This window comes from Acomys russatus, chromosome 11 (assembly GCF_903995435.1).
Source record: "Acomys russatus chromosome 11, mAcoRus1.1, whole genome shotgun sequence".
Lineage (NCBI taxonomy): Eukaryota > Metazoa > Chordata > Mammalia > Rodentia > Muridae > Acomys > Acomys russatus.
The window spans coordinates 729,144-742,232 of NC_067147.1; the positions used below are offsets into that span (position 1 = coordinate 729,144).

Sequence of the window (13,089 nt, forward strand, 5' to 3'; positions counted from 1 at the left end):
AGTGCCCCACAGTTCCTGGTCCTGAATTTAGGCCCCTCCCTCCTCAATACAGACTGGCCCAAAGGCCTTCTTAGACCATTCAGATTGTTTGCCAATGAGAAGGAAGGGGAAGGGGGATCTCAAAGTTACAAGGCTGACTCATAAAGCTACTTCACATAGGGAAACAGTTTTAGTATGGCTTGAGCAAACATCCCAGGAACACAGACTTGTCCCCTTGCAGGGATGCAGGGATGAAGGGTCAGAGGCCACATGTGCAACTGTTTTCCTTGAAACAGTGTATTGATCAGGACAAGAAAGAATAAAACAGGCAAGTTGAAAGCTGAGTAAGTCTCTTCAGGAAAGGCTTGAGAGCAAAGAACAGAGTTGTGGCAGCCAGTTTTGTTTCTCTTTAAGATTTCAAATAAAAAGCAGGAAAGAGCACATGTTTTCAGGGTCTGCACAGGAAAGCTCTCACAAGTAAGAGACCAATATTCACTGACAGTACTCAACTGTGGTGCCAGCATTTGGGGGTTGTTTTTTGTTTTTTGTTGTTTTCCTTCCCCTTGGTGGTTCAGCCAACCAGAGTGTTTCTCAGTGTCCTGTCAAAGCCACAGTGGAAACTTTCATCCAGTGTTCCAAGCAAGCTTTAACCATCCATGGAAAACTCAGAATCATAGAGTCATTTGTGGGTTTGGCTAGGAGTCAGACATGTTTTGAGGCCTCAAACACTGGCTATTTGCATCCATTAAATACGCTTGTAAAAAAGAGAGAGAGAAAGAAATGGGATATGGAAATTGCATCTCAGGGAGCCAAGCATCTTCTCCTAAGCAGAGCCTGAGTGTGAGTGAAGAGGAAGTGTTGGCTTTAGGTAGAACACTGAGCCAAAAGAACAGGCTCTAGGAGCAGGGGAAAGGAGCTCTAACAAAACCAAGCTCCTCCTTTTTATGGGAGGAAGGCTTCAAGTTCCTGTTTGTCTGAGTTCTGAGAAGACTGGTGCCCTGTCAGTCATTGCTTTTCCTGCTGAGCAAAGCAAGAGTGCTTTTTAGAAAGCATGTAGAACCTGCTGAGCCACCACACCGCGACCTGGTTCTGTGTCATCTAGGCGCATGCGGACATCTGCCTCCAGATCCTTAGGTGGAGAGGGCATGGTTCTCTCTCTCTCTCTCTCTCTCTCTCTCTCTCTCTCTCTCTCCTCTCTCCTCTCGCTCTCTCTCTCTCTCTCTCTCTCTCTGTGTGTGTGTGTGTGTGTGTGTGTGTGTGTGTGTGTGTCTTTCCTGTTGCTTCTCCTGGCTTTCTGATCCTAGACACTTACTCACCTTCCAACCATATGAGGCAGTTGGAAGATAAGCTCTGAATCAAGGCTGAATCATCCAGGCAGCTTCCTGCCCATGGCGGAACAGGGATGTCTATGTGGGAGAAATTTCTCTTCATTGAGACTAATGTGCTCTCAGAGTTTTCCAGTGCTGGTGGTCAGTCACTGAAACTCATGGAGCAAGGTCTGTTTCCCGGCCCTGCTTTGTGTGTTCCCTCTCTTCATGGTGTTGATGTCATCCTAGTCCCTATGGAGCGAACAACATCAGAAGAAGGTGACCCCAGTCTACTCCTCACAGGTGGCCCTGCAGCCAGCCTCTCTCCCTAGGTGGCTTGCCACCAGGTGGTAGCATTCACCTGGCCTAGATGCTCTGTCTATATGCTGGGTCAGGCTAACCCAGTGTGTCAGTGTTTGGATTTTCCTGTTTCCTTCCATGACAGAGGACGTGATACAATAGATTAGGCTCTAGAGTTCCCAGCAGTGCTCTGTTTAGTCGGCCTCTGCTCTCCCTCCCCTCTTCCAGAAATTGACAGGGGCTACGGTATCCATCCCCAGCCAGTTGGAATTCCTAGGAGTTGTGTCACTCGAAGCCCTTTGGGATCACCTGGAGACCTGCTTCCCTAAAGACTTGCACGCTCACAAGGTCCCAGTGCATCCTGAGACACGCAGCTAGGGGCTTATCCCCTCCAGCTACTGCAGCTGTATGGCCCAGGAGGAGATTGTTGACCAGTGAGAGAGTTGCAGCCCACTAGAACAAACTAGAGAACTGTCTCTTGCCCTTGTTGTAGCTTTTCCTGCTTAGGGAATTAGAGCATATCCCAATTTCTTTTTCTTTGATGAACTAGCCTGTTATCTAGAACAGAGTTTTTTTTTTTCTCTCCAGAAGAGAATCTTCCACTTTTTGAACATGAGCTGAGTCTTACTCTGCCCCCAATGAGAATGCAGCATATTTCCTTCTTATACATGGATTCATCATCCCTTTACTCTTAAATAAAAGCTAATGTTTACTGGACACCTACTACTATGTGCTAAACACTCTACTGTTTGGTCCTGGGTGCTAAAGACTAAAGGCAGCCACAATAATTCTTTAAATTAGACATTAGGTCATGAAATAAAATTAGGTCATGTTACAAATAAGTAAATAGAGAGCTAGGATGCCTGAGGGCTGACCTGAAGTCACAGATCTCACCACAGGTAGGGCACTCAGATACAGGCCTGAATGCGGGGCGTGATGCTTCCATAGGAGAGTTTATATTTTCCAAAATGTTTCATTCAACGTGAATCAAAGCCAGCGATTCAGAAATGGCTCAAAATTAATTCAAAAAAGAGATTGTTAGAGGGTATCTTTCAGTGACTGGTCTGTTCATGCATCCAGACTGTTTCGTAAATTTTATTTTTAAATTGGTTAGTCTTTGACTTGTTCATACAAGTAGATATTAAACCCAGAAGCTGTCTAACTTCCTGTTTCGGCAAAATCTCCCTCGACTTGGTATAATTTTAAGCGATTAGTTTCTTATTATTCTCAAATGAACAAGTGCTGCCTTCAGTTTTAAAATATTTAAAAATGTTAATGAGTAACACATTTGGATTCCTTGAATGTCACAGGAAACAAATAAAAATACATGCAATCAAAAATAGTTTCCTTTTCTTCTTGCCCCTCCACCCCCAGGCTCCCAGGCCTAGTCACATACAAGAATGTGTTGTTTCTCCTCTTTGTTCACAAAGGCAAATGGTTGGTTACAATCTAAGACATGTCCTCTAGTTCTATTTTTCTTGGATGCTATATCTTGGCAATCATGCCACATTTTTAACTTACCACATTTTAAACAGCTATACTCCTAAATAATTTGAAAATGTACCATGCTGTGTTTAAGAAGTCCCCTGCTGATGGACACTTGATCTAGTTTAATTTTTATGTTACAATCAATTCTGCAGTGACTACTCTCATGTGCATGTCCTTTTGCATGCAAGTACATACAAGTAGGAACAAGTACATACAAGGTAGTTTCCAGTAAGGGGGAAACCAGTTGTATGTGCATTTTTTATTTAAAGACATTTTTTGTTGTGAGATTTTTTTTTTCAAACACTGCAAAGGGAGAAGAGAGGCCTGATGAATTTTCAACATTTACTATGGAGCGTCAATTACTATCAAATCTATGGATGAGACTGTTTTACATATACATGTTGACTCTATCTACTTCTGCCTCAATTTATCTTAAGTCAACTCTGACATGTTACTTTACCAGTCAGTACTTTGGAAAAGATTCTTAAAAGTAAGAATGTTTAAAAGGGAAGAAAAAAAAAAAAACATGTATATGTAATTACATAGAAAATAAACTGACTTATTAATATCATCAAATATCCTGTCGATGCCAAGATTCCCCAGATTGGTTCATAAAAATTTCTTCTCCCAAAAGTTCATTCTGTGATCAAAATACAAACATAAATTGTGTTTAGTTTTCGTTTTGTGTTTGCTTGTTTTTAGTTCATTAATTTCTCCCTCTATCTCTCTTTTCTCCTCATTGCTTTCGAAATGGATAAGTCTGTTTTGACGACTGAATTTTCCCGACCACATAACCATTGAGGTATTTAATAGTTCTCTAATGTCAAAAGAAAAGTACAAAAATAAATCACAGAACTTTTAATTAAGAAAGCAACACAACATAATCTCACAGCTGCAGTAGTTAGAAGAAAATTTATATAACTAATTATGTCAATAAGAAGAAAATCAAATGCATAACTCATAAAATTTAAACAAATAGAGCCAGGCATGGTGGCACATGCCTTTAATCCCAGCACTCGGGAGTCAGAGGCAGGCCGATTGCTGTGAGTTCAAGGCCAGCCTGGTCTACAAAGCGAGTCCAGGACAGCCAAGGCTACACAGAGAAACCCTGTCTCAAAAGCAAAACAAAACAAAACAAAACAAAAAAACCAAACAAATAAAATTTAAACAAATGTAAAGCAAAACAGGAAAAGGATAAATGCAGAATCAATGTTTCATTATTTTTTGAGCCTGTATTTTAAGACTGAGGCTTAAGAGCCACTACCTGCCATCTAGACCATTTTGCAATTTGTAGCTTTTACATAGAGAAAGGTAAATTTTAATAGCCTCCGAGCTATTGATGTGTCTTTGTACACTTTACTTTGAATCTAAAACACAGCGTACCTCCACCATCAGTGGGAATTCAGTTAGAGTACCCTACCTGCACTGGAACTAATTCCATTGGAAGATGGGGACAGGAGTGGAATGGATTTCCTGTGTCCACTTGCAACTTGCCCATTCTCCTCTGAGGAAAGTGTTAACCCTAGGAAATCACTGGAGTGAGTGGCAGTTGAGAACTTCTGATCCTTAAAGATACTTGCATGGCCTTGATATATCATAGACACAATGCAAATCTCACCTGGTTAAAAAAAAAATCCACTCGCCTCATCTAGAGCAAATGTCCTTATCACTTGATTGAGATAACTGACTTTACCAAAAGGGGCTGAGGATCCTTGGAGAGGAAAGATACAGCTAACCCCGAGTGACAGCTGACCTGATGTCCTTGCTTCTCGAGTTCTGAGCTTCCACCATGGAGATCCTCTGGGAGCATCAGTCAGGAAGTATCAGCCAGAAGAAAACACAGAGATGACGCAGCTCTTCCTGCCTTCTCTGGAAAACGTGCTACCTTGAGGGCCGCCCCCCACCCCCTTGCGAAGGTCCTTCACTGTCGATTTGGCTGGATGTAGAATCACCTAGGAAACACACCTCTAGATGAATCTTTGAGAATGGTTCCAGCGAGGCTTAACTGAGGAGAAAAGACTGACCCCGCCACGCACCCCCCCCCCCGCAAAAGTGAACAGCACCTCTCAAGAGCTAGGGTCTCAGACTGAATGAAAACGGTAAAGTAAACTGAGCCCCAGGTCTCATCTCTGCCTGCTTCCTGGCTAAGAAGGCGATGTGACCAGCCACTTCACATTCTTCGGTGGTCGTGTCATCTCTGGGATGGCCAGCTGTATCCCTTCATAGACCCTTCACCCGAGTGAATCCTTCGATGAAGTTGCTTCTCTCCCCTCACAACTCTGAGCAGTCATGTGCGCATCTCGCATGCGCACCACACCAGCTCAATAGCAGATGCCTGCCGCCTTTCCTAGGCATATGGATACCTATGCCTCCCAATTCTATGTTGAAAGTGTCTCCTGCCCCTAAGGGCCAGCTCTGTGCAGAGGACGGTGGCTTAGTGTGAAGAGCACATTGAGACTTGTCCTTTCTTTCTGCCAGGAGGGAGCCATTGTCTGACTGTCCAACGGTTTTCTAGCCCTGAATGTTGGGCATAGGACCTTCTCTCAGTGAGCTCCTTAGTGGAACAGAGTATTAACGATTCCTTAGGTCATTGGTTCTGTTCATTCCACAATAGAGAGATGTCTGCAAGGTACGGTCCAGAAGACTATCGTGCCAAAGTGTGCCCCGCGCATACATCTTTCCTCCCCCAAATCGGCAAATGATCCATCCATACTTGCACCGGGCTGAGATCAGGCGCGGACTGGGCAACCAGGAGGAGAGTCCTGGTGAGAGTAGTAAACCAGGAGGAGAGTCCTGGTGAGAGTAGTAAACCCACGTCATTCCACCCTACAGCCCTCTGCATTGCACTGCAACTATCCCCTGGAGCAGAGACCAGGAAGCAACGAGGGTTGAACGTGTGCACCAAACACCGGGAAGCAAGGAAGAAGGTCAAATCAAACAAAGGGTCCGTGGCAGCTGCAGCAGGGGAACATGCGACGAACGGAGACGGAGGGGCGCTCGCCACCGCGCCCTTCTTTCTGGGCCAGCGCGCCCAGCCTGCCGCCCGGCGCGTGTGTCCTTATTTGGTCAAATGACTCGGCGGGGGTTCTCGAGGGCGGGAGCTGCGCCGGCTGCACTCCGCCCGCCGAGCCGCCGCCGCCAACGCTCCACAGTCGGCTGGGTCCCCTAGCCCCCGGCCCCACTGCGCGTGAGTACCCCTGCCACCGCCCAGGCCACAGCCAGGCCTGGCACACAAGGATCGCCACCAGACAGCTGCCCTAGGACGCGTGGAGAGACACCGGTGGCCAGCGCACCCCGAGCGCGGGGAAGAGAGATCCGAGAGACCGGAGCCGAGCTGTGCAGACGGCATCAGGGTAGGGACCCAAAACGGAGAGCACAGATTCTGGAGGTAGGAGAGCCGTTTTACAGAGGACACCTGGGATGGGGACCCAAAACAGAGAGGACGGATCCGGGAGAGAGAAGAGTGTTCAGTGGACACCCCGGATGAAAGGGAGGGACCCGCTGGAGGGGAAGGGGGTGAGTGGTGGAGATGGTAGACGGGAAACATGGGGGGGGGGGGTGCTGCTTAAGAGGAGATTCCAGGACCGGCGAGTTGATCTACATCCCCAGAAAGAGCAGATGCGGGGCACAGAGGAGCTGAATTTGGAAATAGTAGGGAAAGTATCATTGGCGTCCAGACAGAGGCTGCAGCCCGAGAGGAGTAGATCACACCCAGGTGGTGGGAGACGAGCCCCCTCCTACAGGTGAGCCCACCAGGTGTGAAGTGAACTAGTCCCTGAAGCCTGTGGAAGGGAGGTGATATGCCTGTCAGCTCGTGAATGGCCAGGTATTTCCCTTGAGAGAAGAAGTAGGAGGTTAGCCTGCAACCACACATCTTGACCCATCTACAAAATTAAAACCTGAGCCATAGGGTTAAAAAAAATAATAAATAACACTTTTTAATGAAAAGAATTTCTAACAGATTTTAGTCTTGAGAAGTCTTGTGACTCACAGAAACTCTTCAGTGCTGTTTCTGGTTTTAAATGAGGAATTAGCCACATTTGCTTGATAGCCTTCAGTTGTGTTCCTGGAACTCAACAAAATAAGCATTTTGTGAAATATACATCTGCCTGGTAAAGCCAACTTGTGGCATGAACTTCCTTACACATATTTTGGGATGTAATGAACTACAATTTGGGCTTATTGTCATGAGACTGTCTTCAAAACGCTACTCTAAATGTGTCTCGTGTTGTGGTGCTACACTGCTTATGTGTATATTTTGTAGTAATGTATTCAAGAAAGTGTGCTTGTGGGTGCTGGGTGTGTGGGGGTGGGGGTTGTGCTGCCATTGTTGTTTGAGATAAAGCTTCATTCTGTAACCAGGAAGAATTGGAAGTCACAGACACAGCGTGGATAGGTGTAGAAGGCTTAGTTGACAGATGCATCTGGAGTAGGACCAAGCTGCCAGAATTAGCATCTGCATCTCTCAGCCTTTATGACCTTACCTAAGTCACAAAATCTATTGGTACCTCAGTTTCCTCCCAGAGAATCACATAACTCCTGCCCATTATAAGCAGTGTGTGCAGATCTTCTATCCACTTGTTCATAGATACAGAAATGGGAATAGAATAATAGGAATAAATTTGTTTCCCAACCATAGATGGTGGCTCTGAGAGCTGCCTCCTGAGAGCTTGGCATATGAGTTCTGACCTGTACTCTGTACTGGGCCACATTGAATGAACATTTTATTGAGGCCCTATGCTGCATATTTGACCCAGGATTGTCAACCCCCTTCAATACTGAGTGATATCTCAGCTGCAGACAGAAACACCCAGCAGGATATAGAAAAACAAAAAAAAAAACAAAAACAACTTGGACTGCCAAGAGGCCTGGATTCTACCCTTGTTCTGCCCTGAGGACTAGCTTACCTAGCATCTGACACACCATGTCTAAGTCAGTGTTCTATTGCTGTGAAGAGACACCATTGACCAAAGCAGCTCTTGTGATTGAGGGCTTGCTTACAGGTTCTGAGACTTAATCTGTTATCATCATGGAAGGGAGCATGACACAGGCAGACAGGGTGCTGGAGAGGTAGCTGAGAGTTCTAAATCCTGATCCACAGGGAGGAGGGAGGCAGAGAGAGAGAGAGAGAGAGAGAGAGAGAGAGAGAGAGAGAGAGAGAGAGAGAGAGAGAGAGAGAGAGAGAAAGAGGGAGGGAGAGAGAGAGATGGGGGGGAGGGAAAGAATATGAATGAATGAATCTGGTCTGACATAGGCTTTAGAAACCTCAAAGCCCACCCTCAGAGACACACTTCCTCCAACAAGGCACACTTCCTAATCCTTCTAATCCTTTCAAATAGTTCTACTCCCTGATGACTAAGCATTCAAACATAGGAGCCTATGGGCATTGTTCTGAATCAAACCATCACACACCAGCTGCTCTATTTGTAAGCAGCTGTGGTTTGGATATGATTTTTCTTCAACACTGATGTGTTAGAAGTTTGGTTATCCTTGTACAAATTTTGGAAAGTAGGGCCTTTAAAAAATGGAGTCTAGGGGCAGTTAAGGGTACTTACAGAGGGTCTAAGTTTGCCTCACAACTCATAATTCTCTGCAACTTCTATTTCAAAGGATCCTATGAGTGCACACAACACACAGACACACAAAATAATAAATAAATAAATAAAATCTTAAGAAAGGATCCCTAGTCAACAGATGGCCCATCCTTGGCAGGGACTGTAGTAGCCATCGCTCTCAGTCTCTGCTAACTTTGGTGATGTGTTTTCTCCTTCTCCCTCCTCTGTGAGGTCCTCACCAGAGCAGAGATGATGTCCCTGAATCTCCAGAACTTGGAGTTAAATAAATTCAGTTGAACACAAAGCTGCAGAGCTTAGGGTATCAGAAAGTGTCCCTGGAGCCAGCAAATACAACTTTTCATACAACCAGACTGTCAGTCAAAGAGGATGTAGACCCGTTCTTAATGCAACCTTGTAGCCAGTTGACTTAGGCAATCAGTGAATAAGTGGGAGGAAGTGTGCCAGCATCCATTGATCAAGTCTGGATGGGGAACACTGAGGCAGAACCACAAAGAAGAAGGGCTACCATGAAAAGGAAGAGGGCAGTTGTCCCTGGAGTGGGAGAGGCGAAAAGAAAAGGCAGTGGATACCTTGTAAAGGGGTGGGACTGGGATATGGAGGCCAGACAGATGAGCATCAACCTACTAGTGATTGGTACCTTGGAGAGAGAAGATGCCTGCTGAGAGAGAACAGTGTGCTTTCTTTCTTCTGTAGGTATGGAAGCGAACAGCATCAGTCACTTGTTCACACCCTAGAAAGAAAGGGTAAAGTCATCTGGTGGAATCTCCTTCCATCAACTGTAAGACTTATGAACTCAAAGCAGCCTGTCTTTCTGGGCTTTTCCAGGTTGTCTTGTGAAGACTGAACTGGCATGTTTTGAGAATAACTGTTGTGATAGGATCTTAAAGATGACTTGGAGATAAACTCAGACTGGGGCTCCTTTAGAGAGTGTCCTTGCTCTCAGCTTCCCCAGTGCCTAATATGGTACAAGGACTTCCTGGTTACTCAGTACATTATTTTGGTAGGATTCAAAGGTCTGAAGCACATAAAAAAAAACATGTAGCTATCCTTTGTATTTGTGGGCTTTAGATCATAAACTTGGCATTCATTGGCCTTTGCTATTGAATAATCCGAGGATCATTCAGAGGACAGCATTTTGCCTTTTTTTGTTTTAAACACAAAAATGTGTCTTAAAATCTTCAAAGACAAGCCAGGATTTGCTTTCATTTTCAGTTTTTAGAAGTTACTAGTGTATATAGCACACAGTACCTCACCTTGACCTTTGCCCTTTGAAGCACTATCCAATGAGGGCTTGTGAAGCATATACCTTATAATCTAAAGCATTTGTGACCCAAGCATACAGAGATTGGCCTTGAGTGGGTTTGGGGTAAGTTGCTGTAGTTTTAGACACAGCACTATCCTTTGAGCTGGTCTCATCTCTTTTCCCAGAGTCTCTACTTAAGCTAAGTCAGCTTGATTAGACTCCTGTCAGTGTTGTCATCCAGGGGAAAGCAATTGAAAGAGTACCTACGTACTCTGACCAGGTGCCTCTGGGCTTGGGTGGAGTATTACTGATTGCAAACACAACACCCACCAGGGGATTTCGCTGATCTCTGCAGTCCAAGTCTGGATCTGTATGGTTTTCTCAGGGGCTGGGAGTGTCTCTTGGCTCGCTTTTTGCTTCTTGACCTAGTCAGGCTGTATTCTGAACTATGTAGCTGTGTGTTGGCTGGATTCAGGGTCCAAACACAATAAGAAAGTTCTCCCTCCTGTGGAAGCAGCAAATTATCTGGAAGGAGGGATGAAAATAGTGTTGAAGAGAAAAAACACTAAAGACCGGGGTCTGTTATTTTAGAGATTTAAATGGCATCAGATGCCAAAACACAATTACTTTTGGGTGGATTATACATATAGAAAATTCCACTTTTTTATTCATCACTCCACATTTCTACAAGATAGTTTTTAGCTTATTAATTTTATTATTTTGTGTCCATGAGTATTTTACACACGTACATGTTTGTGGCCAGCATGCATGCCTCGTGTCCAAGAAGATCAGAAGAGAGCATCAGATCTCCTGGGTCTGAGTTTACAGGTGGTTGAGAGATTCTATGTGGTTCTGGGAGCCTAGCCTCGATCTTTGGCATGAGCAGCAAATGCTATTAACCACCGAGCTAACTTTCCAGCACTCTAGTAAGTTGTTTTTTTTCTTCTTTTAACTCATTTACTCATCTATTCATCTTTTGTTTCTTCTACATTTAAAGTCTCTTCGTAAAGGCCCTCTGTGTGTTCTTTGCTGAAGAAGTCTGCATGGCATACACTGCTCCCTGTCCAATACTATGGTTGATGGACACAGGCAGCCATACTGTGGCTCATGAAAGCACTGTGTTTTCACACTGTATTGCTACAAAGAGCTCATAGCCAACTGACCAACTTCTTATTTTGTATTTGTCAATCATGCTGAGTTACTTCTTAACAATATTTTTTTTTCTAAATCTGTAATAACATTTAAACATCAGCATGATAAGAGCCAGGTCTGGTGGCCCATGCCTGAAATCCCAGCTCTCTAGAGTCACAGACATGAGGAGTACATGTTTAAAGCCAGTCTGGGCTGCACAGTAAGACCCTGTTGTTCATTCATGAATGAATGAATGAAGTAATGAGTGAAGGAATATCAATTTTGACCCACACTAATTGTAGGTGCTTCTGCATGTGTTGTGGGAGGGTCTCAGGAAGGGTCACAGGTTTCTCTTTAGATATGGCTTCATGGGAGGCGTCACAAGCAGTAAGGTTTATAAACATGAAACATGGCTGACATCCCTTGGGATTTGAATGGGCCCTTGGGGACCTGGTTAACACAAACAGGCAAAAGAAGCATTTGAGTGGTACCCACTGGGGAGGCTTTCCCAATACTAGTCTCGTGGGGCTAATTCACAAGGTTGGATCTGAAACTCAAAGGCCTGGGCCAGTAGGCCAACAGTAGGTTTCTAACATGCTAGCTCCTGCCCTGGGTTCTTGAGAAATCCTTCTTATTTAAGCAGAAAAGCAAGGGAAGAATTCTCTAGCTCTTCTGCCTCTTATCCTTCTTCCTGTCTCTCCATCACTCCCTCCCTCTACTTTTTTTTCACTGTCATCTCTTTTTCTTTCTCCCTGCTTTTCATGTTTCTTTTCTATCTTTGTAGCTCTAACACTTTCTCATCTGAAAATTCATAGCCAGAACTGTATTTGTAAGCCTGTTGACTTGGGCAGGCTTTTGTCATTCTTAATAGTAGCTGAGCCCTAGGTGTCCTTGCTCCATTGACCTCTGAACATTTATTTTGCAAGTGGAAAGAAGCTGGCTGAGGGCAGACATGGAGATCAAATTCCTGTCCCCAGTGCAGACCCCTGAGCTGTACTGGATCCATGCTTTTCCCAGTGCAGGGAGCTCAGTCTGGTCTCCAGTCTGAGCCCTAAATCCCAGCTTCTTCAAGTACCCTGGTTGCTTACTGCTGGAGGGGAATGACGTCAGAGGATGACTTAATCCTGGGAAAGTTGAGACTCTGGTACCCTATAATTGAAATGTGATTCAGTGAAATAATAAGTCAGCAGTCACACCTCACTTTCAGGTGTCTCCCAGCATGCCCTTACTTAGTCCCTCAGCATTCCTATGCAACAGGTAATAGGCAGGACTTACATAAAACCTGGTGAAAGAGAGAAGAGTCAAGGACTGGCAAGTGGGTTGTACACAGTTGAGCGAGAAACTCCCTGTCTTAATCACTGTTCTATTGTTGTTGAAGAGACATGACAACCAAAGCAACTCTTAAATTAAAAAAAAAGAAGAAAAAAGGAAGGCATTTAATTGAGAGCTTGCTTATAGTTTCAGAGACTTGGTCAGTTATCATCATGGCAGTGAGCATGGTGGCACACAGGCAGATATGGTGCTGGAGAAGTAGATGAGAGAGTTCTACATCCTGGTCCACAGGTAGGGTGACAGAGAGGCTGGGCCTGCCATCGACCTTTGAAACTTCAAAGCCTGTCCCCAGTGACACACTTCCTCCAACTAGGCCACACTTCCCAATCCTTCTAATTCTTTCAAAGAAAGTTCCACCCCCTGATGACTATACCTTCAGATACCTGAGCCTATGGGGTCCATTGTTTTGTTTTGTTAAGATTTATTGTATTACGTATACAGTATTCTGCTTCAGACCAGAAGAGGGCACAAGATCCCATTATAGATGGTTGTGAGCCACCATGTGGTTGCTGGGAATTGAACTCAGGACCTTTAGAAGACCAGCCAGTATTCTTAATCTCTGAGCCATCTCTCCAGCCCCATGGGGTCCATTCTTTTTTTTTTTTTTTTTTAATTTATTCTTGTTACATCTCAATGGTTATCCCATCCCTTGTGTCCTCCCATTCTTCCCTCCCTCCCATTTTCCCCTTATTCCCTTCCCCTATGACTGTTCCTCAGGAGGATTTCCTCCCCC

At 44.8% G+C, this 13,089-nt stretch overlaps 1 protein-coding gene across 2 annotated transcripts in view; it reads left to right on the plus strand.

Moving 5' to 3' along the window:
• The window catches only part of Fhl2 (four and a half LIM domains 2), a 73,252-nt gene that overhangs the window by 22,846 nt on the left and 37,317 nt on the right, over positions 1–13,089 (plus strand). The window contains exon 1 of one of the 2 annotated variants that reach the window (XM_051152691.1): positions 6,370–6,462. The exons of the other annotated variant lie outside the window; for it this stretch is intronic. The gene's annotated coding sequence lies outside the window, so the exon portion shown is untranslated. Of the gene's footprint in view, positions 1–6,369; positions 6,463–13,089 lie in introns of those variants that run through there. 2 annotated transcript variants of the gene reach the window in all.